Source organism: Dermacentor silvarum, chromosome 4 (genome assembly GCF_013339745.2).
Source record: "Dermacentor silvarum isolate Dsil-2018 chromosome 4, BIME_Dsil_1.4, whole genome shotgun sequence".
NCBI lineage: Eukaryota > Metazoa > Arthropoda > Arachnida > Ixodida > Ixodidae > Dermacentor > Dermacentor silvarum.
The window spans coordinates 35,319,909-35,344,752 of NC_051157.2; the positions used below are offsets into that span (position 1 = coordinate 35,319,909).

General features: G+C 47.0%; 1 protein-coding gene across 1 annotated transcript in view; it reads left to right on the top strand.

Moving 5' to 3' along the window:
* LOC119449776 (leucine-rich repeat-containing protein 4C) overlaps positions 1 to 24,844 on the top strand; it is a 225,275-nt gene that overhangs the window by 97,095 nt on the left and 103,336 nt on the right. The window contains exon 2 of the mRNA XM_037713036.2: positions 11,434 to 11,509. The gene's annotated coding sequence lies outside the window, so the exon portion shown is untranslated. The remainder of the gene's footprint in view (positions 1 to 11,433; positions 11,510 to 24,844) is intronic.

Sequence of the window (24,844 nt, forward strand, 5' to 3'; positions counted from 1 at the left end):
GAAAGACAGCGTCGCGTATCCTTTAACGCGGTACTCCGTCCTCGTCTGTCGGCGTTGAGACGGTCCTGTTTCGCTGGCAGGAAGCGCCTGTCTACGAGCGATAGACGCCACTCCTTGACGTTGCTTCGTGACGCGATGCGACCGTAGCGCCAAAACCGGCGCGAAATCATTAGTAAAAAAAATTAAGCCTGTTCCACACTTGTGAAATCTGATGAAAGAGCCGAGCTCTGCAAGCGTGGGTGTATATAGCGTAGTGGGTAAGACGCTCGCCTTCGGACCGTGAGTACCCGGGCTCAAATCCTGCCTATATCTCTTTCTTTTTCTCTCTTTGTGTATCTCTCTCACGCTCTCATTCCCTCTTTCTCTCGCCCATAGCAAGTTGTGTTACAATCATCGGTACAAAGCAATCATAGGGTTCCAATAAATGCATGTTCTGCAAGCGTGGGTGTATAGCCTAGTGGTTGTGACGCTCGCCGTGGGTATCCGGGCTCGAATCCCGCCTCGCCAAGAAAGTTTATTTCGTTTTATTTATTTATTTATTTATTTATTTATTTATTTATTTATTTATTTATTTATTTATTTATTTATTTATTTATTTCTCTCGCTTTCTGAAACTGCGAACACCATCGCTCCGTAGGGATCAGCCTAGACCTTAAACAAACAGCTCCGCTGTTAAAAGCATTTCTTAGCGTTTTGTAAAGGACGGACGAAGGATGAACGCTCGAAGTCCAGTGCGTTTGTCCAGTTTTCGAGAGAGGATGCGGCGCGCGGCCACATAGCTCGCTTGCTCGTCACGTGACGCGCAGAAAGCGAAACTCGCCTAATTGACCAGTCCTCGATTGTGCGTAGTCTGCCCTTACTTGCAACTTCGACTGCGGCCCATACTCTGTAGTTACAAAGAAACCTTACTCAGTCGCCTATATGGATGGGCACCGTGTTCACAGACTCCCAATCCCACGCGCCGCTCCCGCAGATTCGAAGAGGCTTTAGAACACACCCTTAGTCGCTGTCCTTGCTTAGACAACCTTTGTGATTCTCCGCGTTCTAGCCTGAGTCTGTTAGACGACCGACCACGAAAGGAGAAAATGCTTTTCTGACGTTGGTATTGGCCGTTATGTACGCAGAAATTACCATGTTATGCGTTGTTGGGGTATCCTAAAGTCAGTGGACTTCTGCAACAGGTCTTTCGTTGAGTGGTGATCAGCCATGTGTGTGGGTGCGCTACATAACATTTTTTTTAGGTGCGAAGCACCTTATGCGCCCGGGCTGTCGGCGTCTCCTGTCGTAGTCGTCGTCGTCGTAGTCGTAGTCACGGTAAACAAGCGGCTCATGCTCGCGCTCGGCACGCGCTTGTGCCACTGCTCCCGCGTTCGTCGTTGTCGTCTTCCACAGCTGGCTGTGTTGCCACTTATCATTCCAGCGTAGAATTTCACTTCTCTGTCGTCGTAATGGGGAGGCCGCGTTTGCGGGGTTATGGGCCATTGCTTAAGGCAGTATGAAACCATTAGCGGTGCATCACTGCATGCTTCGCACCTCCCCAGGTTTCACGTTAGTGAAGCTGCATTTCGCTCAATGGGTCATTCGAGCACCGAGTTTTTTAACAGCAAAGCTGTTTAAGCCAGCCGTAATGTGTGGTTCGTGTTTCGTATCAAGAAACTGCCGTGCGGTAGCCATGGCAACCAGGAGGGCGGCGCGATGCATGCGCACGCGGTCTCCTCCTCGCCAGCTCCCTCCCTTCCCGACCCCGCCTCTCTTCTCTCCGCGGCGCGCTGAGCCAGGAGAGAGAGAGAGAGAGAGAGAGAAAAGGCGCAAGCTTGCACTAAGCCGCGCAAACCTCAAGACCACGGTGTGATCTTACACCGTGCTCAAGACACAGCGAAGCTGGCCGATTGATTGCGTCTCTTGGTTGTAGCTAGGTTGAACTTGGCTATGTCGAGATTTAAACTTGGTTGTAGCTAGGCCTATACTCGTGTGCGTCATCTGTGATAGTACTGGAAAGGCTGCAGTAGCACTGGAAACGTGCGCAGCGGTAGCGTGACGGTGCGGGGGAGCATGACGTCATACCAGCGTGATGGCGCAGCGCACCTTTCCAGTACTAGCACAGATGACGTACACGAGTATAGGCCTATAGCTACAACCAAGTTTAAACCTCGACATAGCCAAGTTCAACCTAGCTACAACTAAGAGACGCAATCAATTGGCCAGCTTCGCTGTGTCTTGAGCTTTGTGCGGTCTATAGTGCAAGCTTTCGCCTTTTTTATTTTCTTTCACTCCCTATTCATTCCTTAGCGTTCATGTCGCTCTCCCCCAGCGTAGGGTGGCCAACCATGTTTAACCTCTCTCACTGCAGCAAGGACACCTCTCTCAAAGTGAAGCAAGAGAGTCATCTTTCGTTTTGAACACGTTATTGCTGCGCTCCTTAAAGTCATCAATCATTTATGCATCTACGATAGCCAATCGAGTCTTTTCCTCTGCTCGAAAGACTCTCGCAGGCTACATGCTGGACACATAGGCTCTAAAAGCATCTTCCTTTTCGTTCGGCTGCTTGATGTGGACTATTTATAGATATCGGAAAGTAAGTTCTTGATTTTATCCCAAAAAGCGCCGGTCCGCGGCTTCCTCCAGTTCACTACTCTCTCTCAGGTAATAGTCCGCCCTTTCAACCACCATCACTCGTATTTTTTTTATTCGCTTTTGTTCGGAAGCCACGAAGCTATGAAGAGCCGGGTCTCGTCGAGCAAGTTGACTCATTTAGCTCTTCCTTATATGGTCCCGGTGGAAAGTAGGAAGGAATGAAGAAAAATGGCGCTGTCCAAGTAGCAGAATAGCAGATTCCCTAAAGCGGTACAAACTGCTCTTTCGGAAGCGCTCATTTGTATCTCCTGTACGTACGACATGTTGATACCGTGGATTTGAAGCTCGCCTTTTCAAGGGGCATCATTAGGTGCAGCGGGCTGAACATGTCGCTGGAGGAACGGTCAAAAGCAAAAAGGAACATGCTCTTTCCAGGGATAGCGTTGTAACAGATAATAGAGCCGCAGCAAAATTACAATAAAACCCGCGGGGTTTAAAGCGTTTCTCGCTAGTAACTACTTGGTTAAACGAAGCGTGTAGAGAAACTTGCCCTGTCCTCACATTTTGTTTCCTACGTGATCGCGCAGAAAGAAAGCGCACCTTAGTCGCGCATGTATCCTCATGAGGGTATGCAACACTGAAGAAAATTTAAATAGGAAAGGAAAGTTTAAAAATAATACAAATATTGGAGTAAAGTTGTTTAGCACAAATGACCTCGCTTTACAATGCAATAGCAAGAAGTACAAATGATCGAGAACTTTGCCCTGAAATAGACTGAGAAAAAAAAAAAGCAGAGCGTAAATGGTTAGAGAGGCCATCAGCACTCAGAATTTCTTCAAGTTATTACATCTCTCTATACCGCCCGGTTCTTTCCCCATACCCTGTAGCGACTACGAGCCATAATGAAAGTCCAGCAGTAACGACATGTCTGGCTGCACGTAACGGCTCTCGCCAAATCACCAAACTAAGCAGCATTGGGCTCGGTCTGTCAGTGATTGGGGACGGGAACAGAAGGGAACGCACATCGCAGATGGCTTCGATTTTCTTCTTGCCTAATGTAATAGTTAAGAGGTCCCAAGTTTAACAAGACGGTTACGGTGTCCGTGGCAAAGGAAATTCGCTGCTTGCACGCACGGGCGCGCACGGCAGTTTAGGCCTTGAATCGGGCGGCTATGACATTTCCATGACGAACGCGAACAGTGGAACCATTCGAGAGACGGCGCGAATGCCCTGTGTCAGTGAAACGAAAAAAAGAAAGAAAAAGAACAAAAACTTTGATTGGAGCTTCGTCGCTTTCAGGATGCACGAAGCAAAACTTAGGAACAGCGTTCTGCAGGTGAGTCGAGAACGCGCTTTTCTCATGCTATCAGTGAGACTTGCTCTGTGAATCTGATGTTGTGTACGGCGGAGCTGATGATGATGCTAATGTTTTGTAGCGTGAGCTACACTGGCCGAGGTTGAGAAGTTTCGCGTGGCTCTTGGAGAGCCGTGCTGCGCATGCGCGAGGAGCAGTGACATCACACGGCGCACAGTTGGCGTTTGCGCTGGGCGTTTGCCAGTGTGGTATAACCATGGAGAAGGAGAGCGAAATTGCTGCTCAGCGGCGCAGAAGAGCGGAGAAGCTTAACTCATCGGATCCCGAAGTAGTTGCCATGGCAATTATCGGTTGAGCGTAGGAAGAACGAACAGAAGAAGGCTAAACGTGCTGCGGAGACACCGGAGCAAAGGCAGGAACGTCTAGCAAAGTGGCGTCGCCAGGAGGCTGAGCGACGTGCCCGACCATCTCAGCAGCAGCAACAAGACTCCGTCGATGACGTCAAGGCTCACCGATTGACTGACTATGTATACGGTGAAACTTAGTGAAAGCGCCAGTGCGACTCGGACCTTCGAGACGCACTTCGTAAACAATCCGTTTGGATATGTGTGCGACGTGTGTGAAAGACTGTGGCGTATGAAAGACTTGACGCCGTCAAGTAGTGACATGCGTGAAACGTTGAGTTTAGCGGCGCCGCCTGAGGGGGGTGAAACCGTGGCGTGGGTTTGTACAACGTGCAAGAAGTTGCAAAATTTTGAAGAAATTTGCAAAATTTGCAAAATTTGCAAGAACGTGCAAAAGCTAAGAATAACCAGCTGAACCTTCGCTCACGCTACGTATATCCTGGCATAGCCGAGCTAAGCCACTGCAAATTTTTTTTTAGGTGACACTAAGCCTGCGGGACGGTTACCCTTAGCACTTGCTTTCGCTGTGTTGCATGATAACTAATGCTTTAGAACGAGTTTCATTGCTAGGAGACAAGCCCAGCACCTTCAACAAACAAAATGAGGGGACGAGTCACCTCGCAACAATTAGGACTAGACCTCTTTTGGCACGTAATACCAGCTGCGGCGATGCCTGGAAGTTACCTCGGTATTAAACTGCGTACCAAGGCACTGTGCTCTCTCCAGAAGAAGAATCTAGAAGTGCTGAACAAAGCAGGCAATTTTTTTTCGTCTATAGACAGGGTATCTTTCCAAACACACGCTAACCACGTTACAAAGTAAGGTAACATTCTCTTCCAGCAGTCAGTTGCTGACATAGACACATGCGAAAGAGGCCTCTAGTGAAGAATATATGCATTTGAAATGCCATCGGTTTATTGGCGGACTCCGTTCTTTCTCACTGGCCATCATTTCGCAGCAATGACTATGCTGTGGAGGGTTTTCTGTGCAGATTTCGTGAGATCTCTCACCGGTATTATCAGCGTGTTTATCACCATCATGGTGTCCATGGTGCCTTGACGGAAGATTTCACCAGAAATCTCTGTGGAACGTGTAAGCTACCCTGTCATCGAGCTGTCATCGTGGTTGTCCTTGTCGCCATGCTGTTGGTGTCGTCGTCGTTGAAACACTTGTCGTTGTTTTCGACGGAGCTTAGGTATTTCGTTCAGATGACCAGCTGCAATTTTTTTTCTTCTCGGTGGAACCAATACACACATCGTTCATGGCGAGTCGGCATGTAACAGTATGCAATTACACGAACTACACTAACTCCAGTATTGGCCTGGGTACTGGGTTTTCATTATTAACCCCGCAAAGCCCAATTTATCATTTTTGATATGCAAAGTTTGGTAGCTCAAAATTTTCATTTAAGCGCGGGGAGCTTACTGCAAAGCGCATAGTGGTGGTTTTGATACACTGGAGCTACGTTTCAGTTATAGTTACAAAAACAAATTGCTAATTAATTCCTATAACTAATTTTAACTCGAATAACATTTCATTGTTTTTTGGTACAAATGTACTCTCTATGGCCAGAAACAAAGGTGAAGAAGTTGTTATAATTTTTCTTAATGTGGAATGGTGTTTGGGCTTTGCGGGGTTAAGGCAAAAGCCTCAGGTTTCTATGTCGGCGATGCCCTTGTCGGTGACCTTGTGGTGACCTTAGCGAAACTGCGAGGTGAAGAAAAATGGCCAACGACGCAAAGAGTAAGAACACGTCTAAAAATGCTCGGATCGAAGTCACATTTCTCAGTGAGGTTCCTGTAAACAAAGTAGATTAGTGGCTTTGAAAATAGAATTTGCTACATTTCGGTCTGGGTGGAAATCGAAACCGGGTCTCCGCGATGCGAGACGAGCACGCTTCCCTAGCTGCTGAAGCCACGGCTGCTCCACGGTTCTGGCCTAAAAAAAAAAAAAAAAGTGTGCCTAGTGCGTGCCTGATTGCACACGTCACGTGGTCAGAGAGACGCGCTCCTGCCACTGCTCACGTGTTCGTCATCGTCTTCTTCCACAGCTGGCTCCGATGCCGCTGATCATGCCTGCATTCCCATACTGCCCCTCGCGCTCGTGCCATTGCTCGCGCGTTCGGCAGCGTCGTCTTCCACAGCTGGCAGGCTTTCTCCCCGCTTTACAAACTTTTAGCACTTGCCTTTTGTACTTACTCCTGTATTGATTGATGCACCTTGGAGCGGTGATCTTGACAGTTCCTGCTGCGGGTCGCGGTTTCGCGTCATTGCGTTCAAGGGGTCTTAGGTGTCAGCACCACAGCCTGCATTCGCGCGTGTGGAGGACATTGGTGACGCTGCGTAAACGAATAAAAGCCGGACGCCTTTTTCCTCACTTTACCACCTCCCACCGTGAACAGGGTCGATACGTGTCATTTGCTGCATGACAGAGAATGTACAGCGTCGTATCACATTATGTTTACATAGCGTAGTATATTACCGCTGCATAGCCTTGTGTGTAGTTGTATATAGATGTCGTATAGAGCTGCATAGCCATCCGCCCGGCTTCGCCGATATAAACAGTCCAGGAGCAGCGCGAAGACCCCCCTCCCTTCTCAAGCGTTGCTTCCTTTTGTCTCATACTTTCCCCTTCGAGTTAAATCACTTCGCGAGGACGCCGGTCTCTCGAGGAGAGCGAAAGACGAGAGAGAGGCATCCTCGAAAAGAAAAGCTTATAAGAGAGACGTGTTAGAAAACACTATACACATAGCTGAGCGCGCTCGTTGCTACGAACGTGGCAACACCGCGACGACGACCGCGTGTATATAGGCAAGCGCACAAAGGACCTCCGCTGACTCTTGGGACACGCGAGAACACACACACACCCGCCTAGCTCCAGCGTGCTCCGCCGATGCCTCTCTCGAGGTGCTCTCGTCGAGGTTTGCAAATAAATATACGCATATCAAAAACGTGAAGCGGTCCGCGCTGGGACGGCGAAGGAAGTGGACGGCGCGGAGGAAGAGAAGAGTGCGGAAGCCTGCTTCCGGGCGCGCGCGCCACGCGCGGGAAGAAAGGAGGCGTCCGCGCGGAACTGGTGCGCGCCGGGGACATTAGCCTAAAAGGAAGTTGCTGTTCCCCCTCCGCGTACTGTTCGTCGCCGAGCCCCCCCCCCCCCCCCCCCCCCCTCCCCGCATGAAATATTCAGGCCACAAAGTCTCGGCCGCGACTCCGCAAATGCTCGCGATTCGAGCTCGCGCGCGCGCGCGCCCCGGGTAAAGGAGGCAGCGGGTGGGGGGGTGTCGCCCCCGTATACGTATACACGAAGGACCGGGTACTCTGCCCCGAAAGCCCGCTCGTTCGCACGCTGCTTGGAGCAGCGCTCGCCGCCGCCGGCGGCGTTGTTGTGAGCCTTGTTTGTTCTGCGCCGTATATAGCTAGCGGGCCGGTCACCCCGTTTGCCCCGAGATGAAGGAGAGGGCGCGTAATTGCCTCCTAAGAAGCCCGCGGCTTGGGGCTCGATTCTTGATTTGTTTGTTGTTTTTTTTGTTCCGCGCCTGTGTATACACTGCGAGCAGCCGGCGGAATATCATCAGTTCTAACGCTTAATCCGAAATCTTGGCTTAGAATCTCATATTCGCGCCACGTGCATTCTGCCTGGGATGCCGGGAATGTTGTAATTAAAGAACAACGGGGCGTTAATAACAGTATGCATGCCCCCCACGGGGTCGGCCGCAGTAAGTTTTGAACGTAATGAACATTCGCACTATGAGCCATCCTGCTCAGTTTTTTTTTTTTTTTTTTTGCTGCTGCGTGAATGGGCGTTATTGCTTTTATTATAGCTGCGTGCACCGAAATTCAATTTCTAGCAGCCTTCTGCTGTTTCGCATAGTTTCCTTTTTTTTAATGGGAACGGAGCGTGGTTCCGGGCACCGGGCCAGCGTGGAAGCTAATAATGCTAATTAAACAGGAACAAGTCAAATTAAACTATAATATATGGCGTGTACGCCCGCAGGTGAACGCGAGCCTGCAGTTATGAGCATGTTAATAACAACAGAAGTTTAGCCACGCTTGAGGTCGCAGCGCCTAGCGAAAACTGAGGGTGGAATGCGGTCGGATGGCAAAGGAACGAATATTCGTGTTTGAGTTGCGCCCATGTCATTTGCTTTACGAAGCACCCTGTTAAGCATTTTCTTTTTGCACAGTTAAGAGCGCAGCGTTGTTCCATGGCTAACACCCTTAAACTTTAGTGCTGTTAAAAAAATTGCTCTAGACGAGAGCGAGTTCAAACCACACCTGCGATGAGAGAAGGCGTAGTTGAATACTCGGTACTCATTATATTGACCTGGTGCGCTCTGAAATACTTGACCCAAGAATGTGACAGTGATAGCTACGAAGGTTAGCTTCGTGCATCTGTTGTGTTATCTGTTTACTTTTTCATATAGTTTTCGTGCCGCCATGTTTACTTGCCATGAAAAGTCGACAAAGGAAGAAAGCTTTCCAAATTTCAATCTTTCAAAAGCACCAACGATTCAGTTTTACCCTTTACCCTTTAAGGATGAGGGTGTTAGCCGTATGGGACAAAAAAGGGGTGGGGGGTGGGGGAGGGTATTCTGTAAAGAGTCCACCTGGTGGACTGTCCATTTCCGCTGTCGCTGATTGGCTGCAGCTGCCCGAGCGAGACGGAAAATGGCTGGGGACACTTGTCTTCTTCTCACTTGCCCCTTAAGGGGCAAGCTATTTTTACCGCGCAGGTCGATGGAAACACAGAGATGGCAGGCAAAACACGCCTGACCCAGCCTACTCGCATTTAAATCCCGCTGGACAACCCTTTAGGCATTCTTCGAGTTTCGTCCGCTGTAATTAACCCTTCCACTGTTAGGCTTAACTCGAACAACGTGCGTTAAGTTAGCCAGGCGCGCGTTAACTCGCAGTGCAATGCGCGCGGTGTTTCGCGCTGCACACAGTCTCCGAGAGTGGGGGCATCCGTGCATGCATCTCAGAGCACACATCAGCATCGGTGCTACGCAATAGAACGTGCCGCGTGAGATCTACAGTAATGTTTTTTCTTGTTAGTGTATGTGTGCGTTCGTGCGCCGCGTTCGTCCACAAGAGAAAATTATTCGTATCGTGTCCTATGTCGCCTCGCTCTTTGTTCTTTACGACGCTCTCTTTCTTTTTTTTTCGCATTTAGAGGAAGCCGTTTATTATGTAAATGTTTCTCTTCATAAGTGCACGTCGCTGTCACTTCGGTCGCTGTTTCACAGGATTCGTTATACTTAATTTCAGTTTTCCAATCGTCCGTAAAATTGTTAAGTTTACCGTCCCGGAACTGGGGGCATAGTGGGTTACAAAGGCACGCTGTAATGGAGAGCTCCAGAATAATTTCGACCATCCGGGCTTCTCTAACGTGCACCCAATGGTGCACGGTGACACGAGCATTTTTAAATTCCGACGACCTCGGTTTCAGCTGCGCAAAGCCTTTAGCCACTGAGCTACTGTGGCGGGCAGTCGTCCGTATATCAAGCAAGCCCATTTTCTGACGGTGACTGGCCCATGACTTCAAAGTAAAGTTTTTCATATATATATATATATATATATATATATATATATATATATTTCATTCATTCTTTTTTTTTTCAGAATGTACTGTCGTCGACTTAAATGGAGCATCTGTAGTGAAGTACTTCATTCTACTCCGTGTGCAAAACTCTTTGTCTTCTAATATATTTCGCGTAGTCACTGTGCAGATGTGCTGGTAACGTGCTCTGTGATTGGAAGTTCCCGTGTTGCCAATATATAGCGTTTTCTGGGTATAAAGGAGTATGACTGTTTATTGTCAATTTATGCGATGTTTTCTTTATTTTTACACCCACGTTCTTTGCTTCCTCTCATTGTTCATTTTTGTTGTTTTTCTTTACATTTCCGTTGTCGATTTTCTTTATTGAGGTTTACGATGGCTGGCTCTTTGGTGACCTACTTTATTAGTTCTCTTTACCGAGTGTTCGCCCTCGCATCGGATCGTATAGGACCCACCACGCTGATTTACGAATTTATTTTCTTCTTCTTTTTTATATGTAGACACATGGGGAGCTAGGCTACGTTGATTCACGAATTATGGAATTGAGGTCATTGGTACGATTGTCGCATGTGGCGGCCGCATTTGCATGAGGGTCGAATGCAAAAGCGCTCGTGTACCGAAAACCTGCTACACAATGGTCGCCAAAATTAATGTGCAACATCATCGCTGTACGATCTATCTCATAGCCAGATTGCGACTACGGAAAGTAATTTCCGCATAATTCAAGTCATAATCGGAATCAGTTTCCGGGAGACGTTGTTTCTATCGCGAACTATCTATCGCGAGCTTACAAATAAAGAATAACCTCAAGATGAATTAGTTTTGAAAAAAAAAAAGTTCTCATTTGCGCGCTTTACTCGCAGGCATTTTGTACGTTTCGGCGCTGTATTTACGTACTATTTATAGTTATTGTATACTTGTGTATTTCAGATGTGGTATTTCTCTTGCTTACTTCAATTCCTTAATTTTTGAAATATGTGCGCACACTTTAAAGGATTTTCAAATGGTACTCTGCCTGCTACTGGTTTCGCATCAATTTGACTTGTGTGCTCCAATGACTTGTGTGCTACAGGCCTGACTAGGCCTGTAGAGTATAAACTAATGAATGAATGAATGAATGAATGAATGAATGAATGAATGAATGAATGAATGAATGAATGAATGAATGAATGAATGAAATCTGCAGGAGTGTGCATACTGAAGTGGCAACAAAGTGTGCGAAACATGGGACGAAGTTGATGTTGATTCCTTACCACGTTGCACGTACCAACGAGGGGACTTGGCCACATATTGAGAAATAGAATTACTAATAATGTCTAAACCCGTATAAAAAGAAGCACGGCGAAAAGAGAAATAATTAATACGTAACTACAAAAAATGAAAATAACTAATAATTGAAAGAACACGAAGGAAATCAAGTAACAATACAGACAGTGCTGTGTGTGTCGTCCTTCTCTTAGTACCGTCTTCGGCGCTGTTTGTTCCTGTACTACCGAATAAAACATTAAAGAAAGATATTTCTGCTTACTCGCGCAGCCGTTCGTGAAATGAAGTGCGCATTTTGATTTGCGTTGAACGCAGGTCGAGCTTCCATCTGCGCGCCCTTGTCGACCGGAACCGGAAGAAGAAGGAGGCAGAGAGCGACTGAGCAAACTGGGTTCGTAACTTCCCTTTCCTCTCGATTTTGTTCTCTCCTGTTTCAGTCTCAATCGTATTTGTCAGCAGCAGCATTGGGGATCAAGAGTCGAAGAAAAAAAAAAAAGGGCAAGAAAAAGAAAAAAAAAAAAAAACTCATTACACTTCAGGCTGCCGGCGCCGTGAGGAATTCTGCCCGAGCACGCGAAGGCCACCACCTTTAAATTTCCGCAACATTTTTTCTCTCCTTCGTTGTCGTCGTCGCCCTATATATGCTTTTCAGAGACCCCCGGCCCTCCTTCAAAACTGCAGCTCTCCCTCTCTCGCCCCCGCAGTGATTCGCGCGAAGAGCAAGAAAACGTTGCCTCGTTCGAGAGAACTGCGCCGGGAAAGAGTTTTAAATTTCCAAGCACAAATGACATCACGCGAAAGCTTTCTCCGCGCCGGCGAGCCCTAAAAGGGCAAGGCAGTGGAATGAACGCCAGAATTACAGAAAAGAAAGTTTGGGGGGGGGACAGGGGCGGGGGACAGGGGCGGCAAGCTTCGATGGGCGCTGCAGCGCAGCGCACGGGGATCATTACGGGGGATCAGTTTGCCTCGAACAGAGAAATCGATGGACGCGCATTCGGCCCACCGCTGCTGTGCCAAACCATTCAGGTTTCTGCATTTATATAACCGAAAGAAAAAGAAAAAAAAGAACGAAAAGAAACCAGCATTTGCAGAGATCACGAGCAGAGAGAGAGAGAGAGAGAAATAGAAAACGCCAGGAACAAATCTCCTGCTGCACCGAGCCGAACGGGGCGTATCACTGCGCATAGCGTGGCAATGGTTGGGCTCTCTCGAGATACTGCTGCATTAAAAAAAATATACTTTGTGTATTTTTTATTCGTCTTCCGTAGTTTTCTCTTCAAACGAGTGCGTTAAATAAAACTAAAGCAGGCTGATTAACCGGCGAGCTGCGTTGCCTGGTCTCGTTTGTAACGCGTGGCTAATAAGAAAAGCAGAGTGCACGTGCTTACCATTTTTTTTTATGGGGCGAAATCTGAGTAACGAAGTTCTTGTGTTTCCAGTAATCTAAATTTGCTTCGGGATTCAGAGAAAGGAGAGGGAAAGAGAAACGCAGGATGAATCCGGCGCCAGCCATTCTTTTTCCTTATTAATTGTCGACTGTTGTGCCAACACTGCGAATTGAGAGGGACGTTAGTTGGAAAAGCAAGATGATTTTCAAAAAAGGAGCTTATACAACGCTGTTTCCGCCTCAACATCTGTCCGTTCTTATTTTTCTGCATTTAAAGCAAAAATAGACAAGTTTGAAACGACGACGACGACAATGAGGACAACAACGACAAGTAAACTTTACAGTAACTTGCGATTCGCACTGCTTCTCTAGATAACTGCACATATTATGTTAGCTCAGTAAGCGAACCCCGACTGCTGTTACTTTGGGTAGTGATATTTTCTGTACCCTGCCTGAGTCACACAGCATTATGTGACAGTGCCTCTGGGAAATTAATAGTTCAGCTAGGTCAGGCGTTAATTTCACTTTATTCGCTTATTACGCTTACCCGGTGGCATATCTTAGACTTATATGAACAACTGCTGTGCTGCACACGCTGAGTGCATCTTATGAAAAAAAGAAAAGGAAATAATCATCTCATTAGTTGGCGCGCTATTCCCTTGGTTTATGGTTTTCTCCTGTAGTTTTCGGCCGCTAGGGGTCTTTCGCTCCGCAAGTTTACCATTTATTTCTTGCGAAGGCTGGCATAATGTCGCGAAACTATTCCAGTTGTCCTTTCTGCGGTTCGTGAGTGGTCCGCGTTACGCTTCGACTACGTTATGGCCAGGATCAGCTCGCCGTGGACGGTGGATTACACACACACACACACACACACACACACACACACACACACACACACACACACACACACACACACACACACACACACACACACACACACACACACACACACACACACACACACACACACACATACACACACACACACACACACACACACACACACACGCACGCACGCACGCACGCACGCACGCACGCACGCACGCACACACACACACACCACACACACACACACACACACACACACACACACACACACACACACACACACACACACACACACACACACACACACACAAATAGCAATGGAACCCAGTGAAAGGAATCCTAACACTGACGGCCGAAGATGGTGTCTATTTGCCCGACCGAACGATCCATCGTACCCGTTTAGACGTGCCTTCATCGATTATTTTTGATTAAATTGAGTTGTTTAAACCTACAGCTAAGAATCAAGTACAACCTGAGATTCCATATGCTGTATACGACCATGCGGTCAGCCCCAACTTCACCATTGCGGCCGCTGAAGACTCTGTCTCGAAGGTTGCCGCACGCTTCACCTGTGGGTACTGCAGGAAAGCTGACGTTCCCGCAACGTCGCTTCATGACGCTGTCGGTCCCATTCGCGAATCGCTCTTGTTCCGCCGACGCTCTACCAGCGCATCAAGCTAAGAGAGAGAGAGAGAGAGAGAGAGAGAGAGAGAGAGAGATGCCGCTTGGTGAGGCGAGAGCGAGTCGTCGCTCGCCTCTTGCGCTCGCTCCTGGCGGGGCGAAGAAGAACGCGAGCACGTTTTCGCTAAAAGCCCGTGCACATTCTCACCGTCGTGTCAGTCGCCTGGCATGTATACTCCGCCTCGCCTAATCCGTGCAGTGGAGCGTAAGGCTAGCACTTGTGTCAGGCAATCAGTACCCAGGGCCGGGCTGCGCGTTCCTGAGAAGGGAGGAATGATCGCCCGTTGCGCGCTACTAAGCATTCCGGGGTGGTTTCATTCAGTCGGCGACGCTCGGAGGATGACGAAATTATTATTTTTTATTATTATGATCATTTGATTTGGAAGCATACATAACAACGAGAGGCGGGCAATAGAGGACGTCCCCTTCTTCGGTTTCCATTTTCTGACTGGCTTACGCGGCCCGTATATAGCTTTTACTGCAGTGTACGGATTTGGTGGGTGCGAGCCTCGTCCGCCCAAACGCACAAAACCTACGCCTCGTGGCCCTTATTTATGCATTTCTTCGTTTCTTCTTCCTTCCTTTCTTATTTTATTTTCAGCTCGTCCCACACGGCACCTCGTGTTTCATTCGTTGTGGGTGCCGGCGAAGCCATCTCGTTTGCGCAGCAACGTTTTTCGTCCCTTCCTCCGTCGCTGCCACACACTCGGAGAAGGAAGAGCAACGCCGAGAGCTGCGGTGCTCTTTTCGGCAGGCAGGCAAGCAAGCAGCGCCGTGGCGTGGCAGGCGGAAGGAACCATTTCGCGTTGCTACCCACCGCGAGCGGGAAAATTGTACGCGTGCCGAACATACCGCGACGAAATTCCCGGCCAGTTATATACTTTGCCTGCGACACGCGCACTGTACGTTATAGTACGTCGCTGGGTTGCTGCTGTATCCGGTATAGCCCAGCTGCCTGGGCAGACCCCGTTCGGCTGCGACGCCACCGTCTCCGAACAAAAGCCGAGTGTGAAACACGGGCTCTCGGTGACCGTGTCGCCTGCTCCCTCCTTTCTTTCACCCTTTCTTTTCAGCGCCTCGCTATTTTGTGCCAGGCAGGCAGCTTTGATTGCGTTGAAGAGACCTCTGCTGAAAGGAAGAAAGGCCGCTCCGGAATGGGATAACGAAGGCCTTAGGCGGAGACTAACTGAACCTGCTCGCTTTTATTTGGCTCTCTCTCTCTCTCTTTCTCTCATCTTATTTCGTTGTTCTTCTTCGGCTTTGACGCGTGGTACAAACCAGACACGTGTTGCTGGCAGCAGAATTAAACACTTGGGTGTTTAGAAGTCCTCGTTTCTGGTCGGTGCGTTTCTATGGGAAACGATACAAGATGTGTCCGCTTAGTGGGAGAGAGAGAGAGAGAAAGTGAAGAAAAATGAGAGAAAAGAGAGAAAAATAGTGTGTTTGAGAATGCTCAGATGTTTTAGTTATTGTTAGTAGGGACGCTTTTGAAGAGACGTGCGTGTGTGGGAAAGTTTAGAAAAAGAAGAAAACAAGTGCGTGTTAGGTAATTCTCTTTAATGTTACCATGTATGCTAATTATTATTATTATTATTATTATTATTATTATTATTATTATTATTATTATTATTATTATTATTATTATTATTATTATTATTATTATGAACTTAAAGGAGATGTTAGTGCCTCGAGCGGTGCCGTCTACGTCTTGTCGCAGGGCAAACAGAAAGAAAGCACGAACACACATGGAGTTCTGCACAAGCGTAAAGGAAGTTATAGAAGTGAATATAAGAATGCGCCCACACATACGCAGTTTTTGTCAAGAAATGAAAATAAAAAAAAGGAGTTTCGAGAACAGGCACAGAAGTTCGAAGTATTGCAGAAGGACTAACGTAACTACACGTAACTACATAAAACCAACTTGAACGCACACAACTATACGATCTGTTGTACTAGGTCATCTCGTAACTGGGTAAGGAAGCAAAACAGGAAGATACGCATGGAAGCTTATCGGGTGCTCGAAATAAAGCTATAAACTGGCTTATATCCCTGGAGGTGGAATGATTGGTTGATATAACGACACAATCAACGAAAGAGCGTTGAACGAGCAAACGTACTGCCTCACATTCAAGAACTTAGGTTCGATGCCACGAAAGACTGAAATGATTCTCATTTAATGGGCCTCAATATACACTGCGAATGCCAACGATAACCCTGCATACTGGATACTGGTCGATACTACATTTAAGCAGAGTGACATTAATAACAAAGTCCCCGTGCAGTGCTGAAAAGGACAAAGAACGCATCGCAGAGCGTGCTAAAGAATCGTGAAGAAGTATTCGCTCCTGAGTGTATCATGATAAACGATCTTTCGATCTTTGAAGCTCAGTTACTTGCCATCAGCGTCGCTGTGTCTTGTTTCGGCAAACTGACTAACTAATGAATGGCTTAGTTAGCCGATTGGTAGATGGAGTGACAAATGAACGGGTGGGCAGACGGATACAATCGACTTTTTTTCTGACTCTGCTGACGTCGCTCTAGATTCTTGTCGGCCTCCTGTGGTTCCCAATTGGCTGTCCCTGCGGCGGGCTCGTCGATCGCTTATTTGTCGATTCTCGCTCACGTTCGCTGAAGATTGTTAATGGTTTTTGGTAGATTGGGGATTCTTATGTCTTGCCCGGATCTGCAGAGAACGAAGCTATTGCCGCATGTGCATTAGACCAGCACGCACACTTGGAACACTCCATGTCATCTAGAAGTATAATGGAAGGTAACATTTTTATCCTCGATAAGGAGAATTTTGTTGGTAGCTCAGCTCACCACGTTTACAAGGAAGGCTTGCAGTGACCCCATATCTTTTCGTGTTATGCGCATACTGTGCACGCCCGAAAGAAATCGGGGACTGTATTTTCCAACGATTAATTTGATATATTTTTTTCCCGTTTGTCATCGGCTCATATGAATCTTCGCTTCCGCTGTCGCTGGTATCGGCTACCGGATGTGACGGACGATCATAAATAAATAGGATCGAAGAAAAAGCACCCTTGGAAAATGCGACCCATGACGGCTAACTACTACTACTACTACTACTACTTCTACTACTACTACTACTACTACTACTACTACTACTACTACTACTACTACTACTACTACTACTACTACTACTACCACCACCACTACTACCACTACTACTACTACTACTACTAGTACTACTACTACTACTACTAATAATAATAATACAATAACAATAATCAATCAATCAATCATGTTTATTTAACGTGCCCAGGAACAACCCTAAGGTCTGAGTGCTGGCGCACGCATACATTACAAACCAAAAACAAGACACTCAGGGAAAAATCATTAAAAAATAAATGAATAAAAATAAAAATTGTGAAAAGAAGAGAGTACGGATAACAAAACGCAAAGTAAATACAAAAGAAAAAGGAGGAGAAGGGCACGTGAACAATACATGAAATTATAATACAAGGCAAAGCTCGGAAAAGAACGATGGCAAGGAGTTATGAAAGATATCAAGTTCACGAAAGTAAGCGTTATAAAGATTCTGTATTCTGTGGACAGTTGAGTGTTCGTGATGACAGGCAGGAACATGGAAAGGTCTATGTTCTCTGGTGATCTTGCGTGGGATGCGAAACATGACACAGCTGAGAAGTTCGGGACACGTGAGGTTACCGTGAAGGAGTTTAAAGAGAAACAGAAGGTCAGCGCGATTACGTCGGTCGCGAAGTGAAGGCAATGACAACAATCCAACAGTGCTAGTACAGGGTGCAATGTCCAGGTTTGCAAAGCGGTGATTATATATGCTTAGGAACTTTTTCTGGACACGATCTATAATGTCACTGTTGGATCTAAAAGAGCCATTCCAGACGACCGACGCATATTCGAGTTGAGGAAGACAGATGGTTGTGTATAATTTGCGGAACGGTGTAGGAGACTTGAATTCCCTCGATAGTCTGCATACAGAACCAAGAGAGCGCATACCCCGCATTGCAACACGTTTAGTGTGAGCCGAAAAGTGTAAGGTTGCATCAAAAAGTACACCAAGATCATTGATCTCGCAGACCTTACACAACGGCACAGAATCTATAGAATAAGAAAAAGAAATACTTGCTGTTTTGCCTGTGAAAGTCATGACATTGGTCTTAGCAGCATTCAAGGTAAGGTTATTATCCTTGCAACCATTTAGAAAAGGAAAACAGGTCAGACTGCAGGGCGCGACAGTCATCAACAGTGTGAATTTTCTTAAATAATAATAATAATAATAATAATAATAATAATAATAATAATAATAATAATAATAATAATAATAATAATAATAATAATAATAATAATAATAATAATAATAATAATAATAATAATAATAATAATAATAATAATAATAATAATGAAACCCACACGCACAAACGCACACACTACTTAAACTTGTTACTTTTAGACACATGCTAACGGTGAACAATTAAAACCGCAGTACACTAAGCCGGGGTTGTAGTTTGTAACGGTTGTTCTCATTTTCCGTTCGTTATGCAATTCGTCATTCGTTCGCTCGCACTCGCACCGCCTGCATTACCAGAACCGGCCACTTGGGTGGACGAGTTATAAAAATAATAAACATAATCGGGGGTAAAACGAATCCTTACAAAATACGTCTCCAGGAATACTAGGATACTTTAGTATACCGTTGGCGCTCCAGTGACACCGCCAGAGATGAAATGTGCATGCAGGCAGTGGCATAGGTTTACTACGATAAACGCAGTTTTTCGCGATATAGTAGCGATATAGTAGCGATATAGTAGCGATATAGTAGCGATATAGTAGCGATATAGTAGCGATATTTAAAGGGCACACGCTAACGCAGCCAATCGGTCCCGCGGCGAACATTTCTCCATATATACACTTTGAAATATCGAGTAGGCCAACAGCACCGCTTATAAATAGCGTAAGTCGGCTTACTGACTCACGAATACGCTGACGCTCATTTCGTCCGGGCGTGAAACAGAACGTTACCTATAGTGACGATGTGTGTGACTGCGCGTGAGTGTTGGTAAGTATACATGTCATGCGAAAAAAGCTGGTAAGTATGATCGAGTGCTTGAGATTATCCGCTTATTCTGCCGACCTACGAATCGATTAGTACATGCGCCACGCACCGGACTCCGTACTGCCAGCCACAGACTCAATACTCACTGCAGACCTCAAGATCAAGGAAACAACAAACAAGAAACACAACATGCACCAACCTCGCATGCCGTGGGCATGCAGTCGCGGCCTCGAAGTGCTCGTCGGCTGCAGACGAAAAACGTAAAAAGTGCGACACGATCAAAAAAAAAAAAAAAAAAAAAAAACAAAGGAAACACAGCGTGCCTGCATTTTCTTTGAAGAAATACACACAGATAGAAAAAGCAAAGAAAACAAAACGAAGCCAGATTTCCAGTTTGGCTCGTCATTGGTGCCGGAGGGCGTTCTGGCTGGCGCCGCGGTGGGGTTTCCTTTGAAGGGGAAATTGAAGATGGGGTGGTCTAAATCTTTCTTTTCACTCGAAGATCACCGTATCAGAGTAGGTGAGGGGGGGGGGGGAGGTTACGCCAGACGTCGCGCCACAATCCCTCGCCTCTTCGTTATAAATAATACATCGAGTAGAACACAATGGAAGAAGCAAGGGCCGGGCGCCGAGCAAAGTGCGACGAGTGCGCTAAAACGACGCGTTGCAAAGCGAAGAGAGGTACAGCGCAAGAGGTTGTGGCCAAGTATAGTGGTGTATAGAAGCATGGTAGCAGCAAAACCCCCTTCACATCTCGTGCCGGGTGTGAAATCTTTACAGATGAGGCGAGAGAGAATCACGAAAAAAATAATAAAGCCGGGGGAAGAGGGGGGGGAGAGTATCGAACTTCCGTCGTCGTCTTCCTTGTGGAGAAAGTCACTGCGGAGGATCTCTGGTGCAGAAAGCAATACACAATGGTTCTGCGCGCAGCCGGCAGAAAAAAAAAAGAAATAGAATGTGAGGCGGCTGAAACCAGTTCGACTATGTAGACAGGATCGTTGAGAAGTGAACCTTCTTGAACAGCGCTTTCCAGTTCGGCAGTGCTCAATGCCGAGACTTCATCCAGAGCATCGCTGATAGAACCGCTGCGGCTACAGCGGCCAAAGATGCGCTACGAGTTCACGCAGGTAAAAGAAGCAGAAGCAAAGAATTAAAAAAAAAGGGTGTGAGTGTGTGTGTGTGTTGGGTGGAGGAGCTGGAGTGTTCACGAATCGGCAATTGTTGGAGGCAGTTCGATGCTAGAAGTCATTGGCACATGGAGGAAATTCTTGGCATCTCTATAGAAGACGCAGTCGATCGTACGTGAATGTGCTCTATATTCCTCTCTCTCTCTCTCTCTATCTCTCTTTTTGTATGGCCTAAATCGTCGGCGTAGCCTCCACAAGACATGAAGAAAGCTCAAATTACTCGGCGCAGCTGCCTCGGAGCGATCGTGTCCATTTCACGTGAATTTGACGCTCTCGCCTTCGGTTATATGCGCGTCGAGGCAGATTTCGCTGGCTTTTATTCCGACTACATCGATTCCGATTGAAGGAACTCACTCATCTGATAACATGTGCAACAATCCAAGAAGCACTGGACGTGGTTCCCACAATTTTGTACCACCGATGCCCAATGTAGAGCGACGCATGAATTGGTTAGTGTGTGTTAGTATGTGTGTTGAAGAGGGAGGGCGGGAGGGGTTGGTTGAAGAAGTGCCGATCGTGAGTGACAACAGAAATCTATATGGATATATCAAGACTTCTTGGAAAGGTTGAGCGGATATTGAGCAATGCGCCTGACAAATAAAACCCAGGAACAGTGCCCTTCAGCGCGTTGTAATGCTCGCGCAGGCGTACATCGAGACAATGCCCACCCTGCTAACATTATATACCTTGTCACAGGACAGAGAACCGCAGTAAATCATCATTGCATATGCAATTGACACGACATCCACCTTTCTGCAGCTTAGAGGAGTCTACTTCAGGTTGACCTCCTTGCCGTATATCAGATGAATTTCCTCTCTCTTTTTCTCTCGTATTGGTAAAAGAAAATATAGGTTTCTTCAATTTCTTTCCGTTTAAATCGAACACTGTGCTGTCCATAGTTCACGCCAGCATACGCGGCACGACTGGATAAAACGCAACCACGAATAGTCGGGGCATCTATTGTTGGCGCTTTCCTCGCGTTAACGTAACGCTCGATGGAACAAACCAACATTCGCGCAGCTCTCGCTGAACGGCGGACGAAGAAGCAACGTATGTCGGCGTGCGATCGCGCGAGATCTCGCCGCCCTTCAAGAGCCACGCGCGTGCGTGCGTGTGTGTGTGTGTCTGTATGCGTGTGTCTGTACGTGTGTATCTGTACGTCTGTATCTGTACGTGTGTGTCTGCACGTGTGTGTCGTCGCGGCAGCGGCGGCGGCGAAAGCGGCGCGCTTAAATATTTAGGCGCGGTAATCGGCCGTTTTGAGTCGCGATCGTTATTCACCCCTCCTCCAACTCCCCCCTCCCCTCCGCTGGGGGCAGCGCAGGAGTTTTGCAACGCACGAACGCCTCTTAAGCGGCGACCAACCGAGCGCCGAGATGGAAATTTGCACTCGTGCGGACCCCTGTCGCCGCCTCCTCTTGGAGTGTTTCGCGAAAGCGCCCCACACGCGAAGGAGTTTCCTTCCAAACCATGGTGCACTGCCTGAGAGACTCCCCACCACACCCCCTTCTACTCCACTTCGGAGTCGCATGAGCGCGTGCACACACTGCACACACACACACACACACACACACACACACACACACACACACACACACACACACACACACACACACACACACACACACACACACACACACACACACACACACACACACACACACTATATATATATATATATATATATATATATATATATATATATATATATACGTGTGCGGCGCTGTGACGAGGTCGCCTGAGCTGAACGGCGGCGATGATCCTTGAGGTGGCGAGGATTTCTATTTGGGGTCTCAGCCTCGCTCCCGCCGCCTTCATTAGAGGGATCGTTATTCGACGTCCGCCGCCGGCCGTGCAGCGCACTTGGGTTTCACGGCAGAGTGGCGTGACAGCGCCACGAAATGGGCCGAGAGGGGGAGTGCGATGCAAAACAAGAAGTGATCGCCACTCGAGAGGAGAACCGAAGACTCGCATATTGAATGCATACAAATTGAAAAGGGGCCTCGCTCCCTCCAACCCTTCGTTCCTTTTGGAGGAGACCGCATTTTCTTTTAAATCCTTAATTGATGCGATATACTGCCTCTTACAACGGTTTAAAGACAACGCAGGGTTGTGGAGACTGTGCAGGCGCGTGCGCTTCCTGCCTTTTGCAGGCACTTGAAGTGCTTCATTGATCTTGGCGGCTTCAACGCACGAGGGATTTCGTTCGCTCTCTTTATAGTTAAGTACGGAAAACCCGAGTTTTAGCTATATTTCGTTATGTTAGCGAGTCTTGAATGGGCGAAAACAGTATGATTATAAGGAAAGGGGTTCTTTTTTGTTCCTTTTTTTCTATCCTAAAGCTTTTAAATCTAGGTTGCGAGTGGATGCATATATGTACACGTTACAGTGATATTTTTGTTGTTTGGTGCCCTTAACGAATACATCTCTGTAGAGAGAGAGAGAGAGAGAGAGAGAGCGACAGAAGAAAGACAGGGAGGTTAACCAGAGGCGAGTTTCCGGTTTCCTACCCTGCACTGGAGTGTGAGATATAAGGGTTGGAAAGAGGGCAAGTAGAGAGAGAAAGAGAAAAAGAAAACAGGAACAGGTAACAGAATAGGCGTTCCAATCACAGGCGTTCACACAGGCCGGTCGATCTCAAGGAGCGCAGTAGCGCTTGCACGGCCTTCTGAAAATACATCTCTGTAAAAATGTTTTCGGGCATGCAGGTTAAACAACGGGACCCGAATTCAAAATGCTTTTCGTTCGAAAGTGCCGTTAGCTATTGGTTGGTCGCATTTGGCGAGGACATGTCCCACGTTAGTATTTACTGGTATCTGCTCTTATGAACAGTTGTCAAGAAAAAAAAATTCCTTTTCTGCGTGTATATAACTGGGATGTGTAGTTTTCATACCATGGATGTGTCTCAAATGAATTGAGCCAATATTATGAACCAATATATCAGTTATGGATAGCACCTTAGCTAGCACATGGTATCCCCAGTGCAACGACGCGACAAACGAATAGACTAGACAAGAGATAGCGCCGACTGTCAACTAATTTTGATTTATCTATTCCGCCTAACGACCCAAATCAACACTGGGTTCATTAGAAACGCGGTAGTGGAGATGTAGGGCTCCGGATTAATTCTGGTTTTTAAACGTGCGCCTAAATTCAAGCGTGCAAGCAGTTTTGTATTTCACCGCCATCTAACCTGCGGCCTCGTGCACAACAACAAAACGCCGTAACGCGGCTCGTCAACTGACGTCAGCGCTCTGTCTTGTTGACTACCAAATGATTCGCTACAGATTAAACGCATACTATTAGGCGCACTGACTGTCAGCAACGCGTTAGTTGATAGCTAGCTTTCTGTGCTGGATGGTTGAGTCGTTTGACGTACCTTTGCGCGGAAAAATAGCGCTATCCAATCAACTTGTCCTACCGTATACCGTATTTTTTTTCGCGTATAACCCGCCCTTACATATAACCCGCACCCCTAACTTTGAACTCCACGAAAAAGAAAAAAAATAACCTCGCGTATAACCCGCACGCTTATCCGAAAAAATGAGGACTAGCAAGTTACAACTACACGCAGTCATCATTTCGTTTTCAAAACGCATTTCAAGACGACCGCCGCAACGTTGTCAGTGCTGCCATCCGAGTCTTCATCGCCGCTCTCAAAGACGTGATCAGTCTTCGGAACCATCCAAGCTGTTCTTTATGGCACATTTTTTGAAGCACAATGAAAGATTGCCGCCGAGACACACTCATGATGCCTAAACAAGGCTGGCCAACTGTACAAACTGGGCGTACAAGAAACGGCACCCGACTCGTTGCAAAACCGTGCGAAAAGAGTCTAACCAGACTATGGATGTGGATCTGGCTATAACCTGTGTTGGCCTCTTATTGGCTTAACATACATCGATGTCGATAGGCATGCGGACAACGCGGACTCTGCACGGCAGGCAGCGCGTTGCCGTAAAGCCGACCCCCACCCCCTCCCTTCGCGAATATTCGCAGATAACCCGCACCCTTACTTTTAAGCATTTATATCTTGGACAACATTCGGCCAATTGCACTTACATCGATCTAGTCAAAATTGTAGAAAAAGTAATTCATGTCCGGCTCCTTGAATTTACTTCTTCTCGTGGTATTCTGTGCTCGAGACAAATAGGATTTAGGCCTCATTGTTCCATTTGGTCAGCTCACGTTGATTTAGAAAGCCGCATTCGACTCGCAGGACAATCAGGAGATATATCGGCATTGGTAACTTTAGATATTGCAAAAGCATATGACAGTGTCGAACATGCAATTTTAATTTCTCGATTAGTTAGCTGTTCTGTTCCAGACTATTTAGTAGCCTGGATACAAGAGTTCCTTTTCGATAGAGAATTTTTTTGTTTCAAGGATGGGGTGACATCGGATACGTATAAACAGACGAGAGGCGTACCACAGGGATCAGTTCTTTCGCCACTTTTGTTCAATATTTTGTTATCTTCTGTGCCAATCCATCAGGATGTACAACTCTATCTCTATGCTGATGACATTGCATTTTTCTCATCAGCAAGGGATATTAATACGTTATACCAAATTTTGCAATCTTATTTG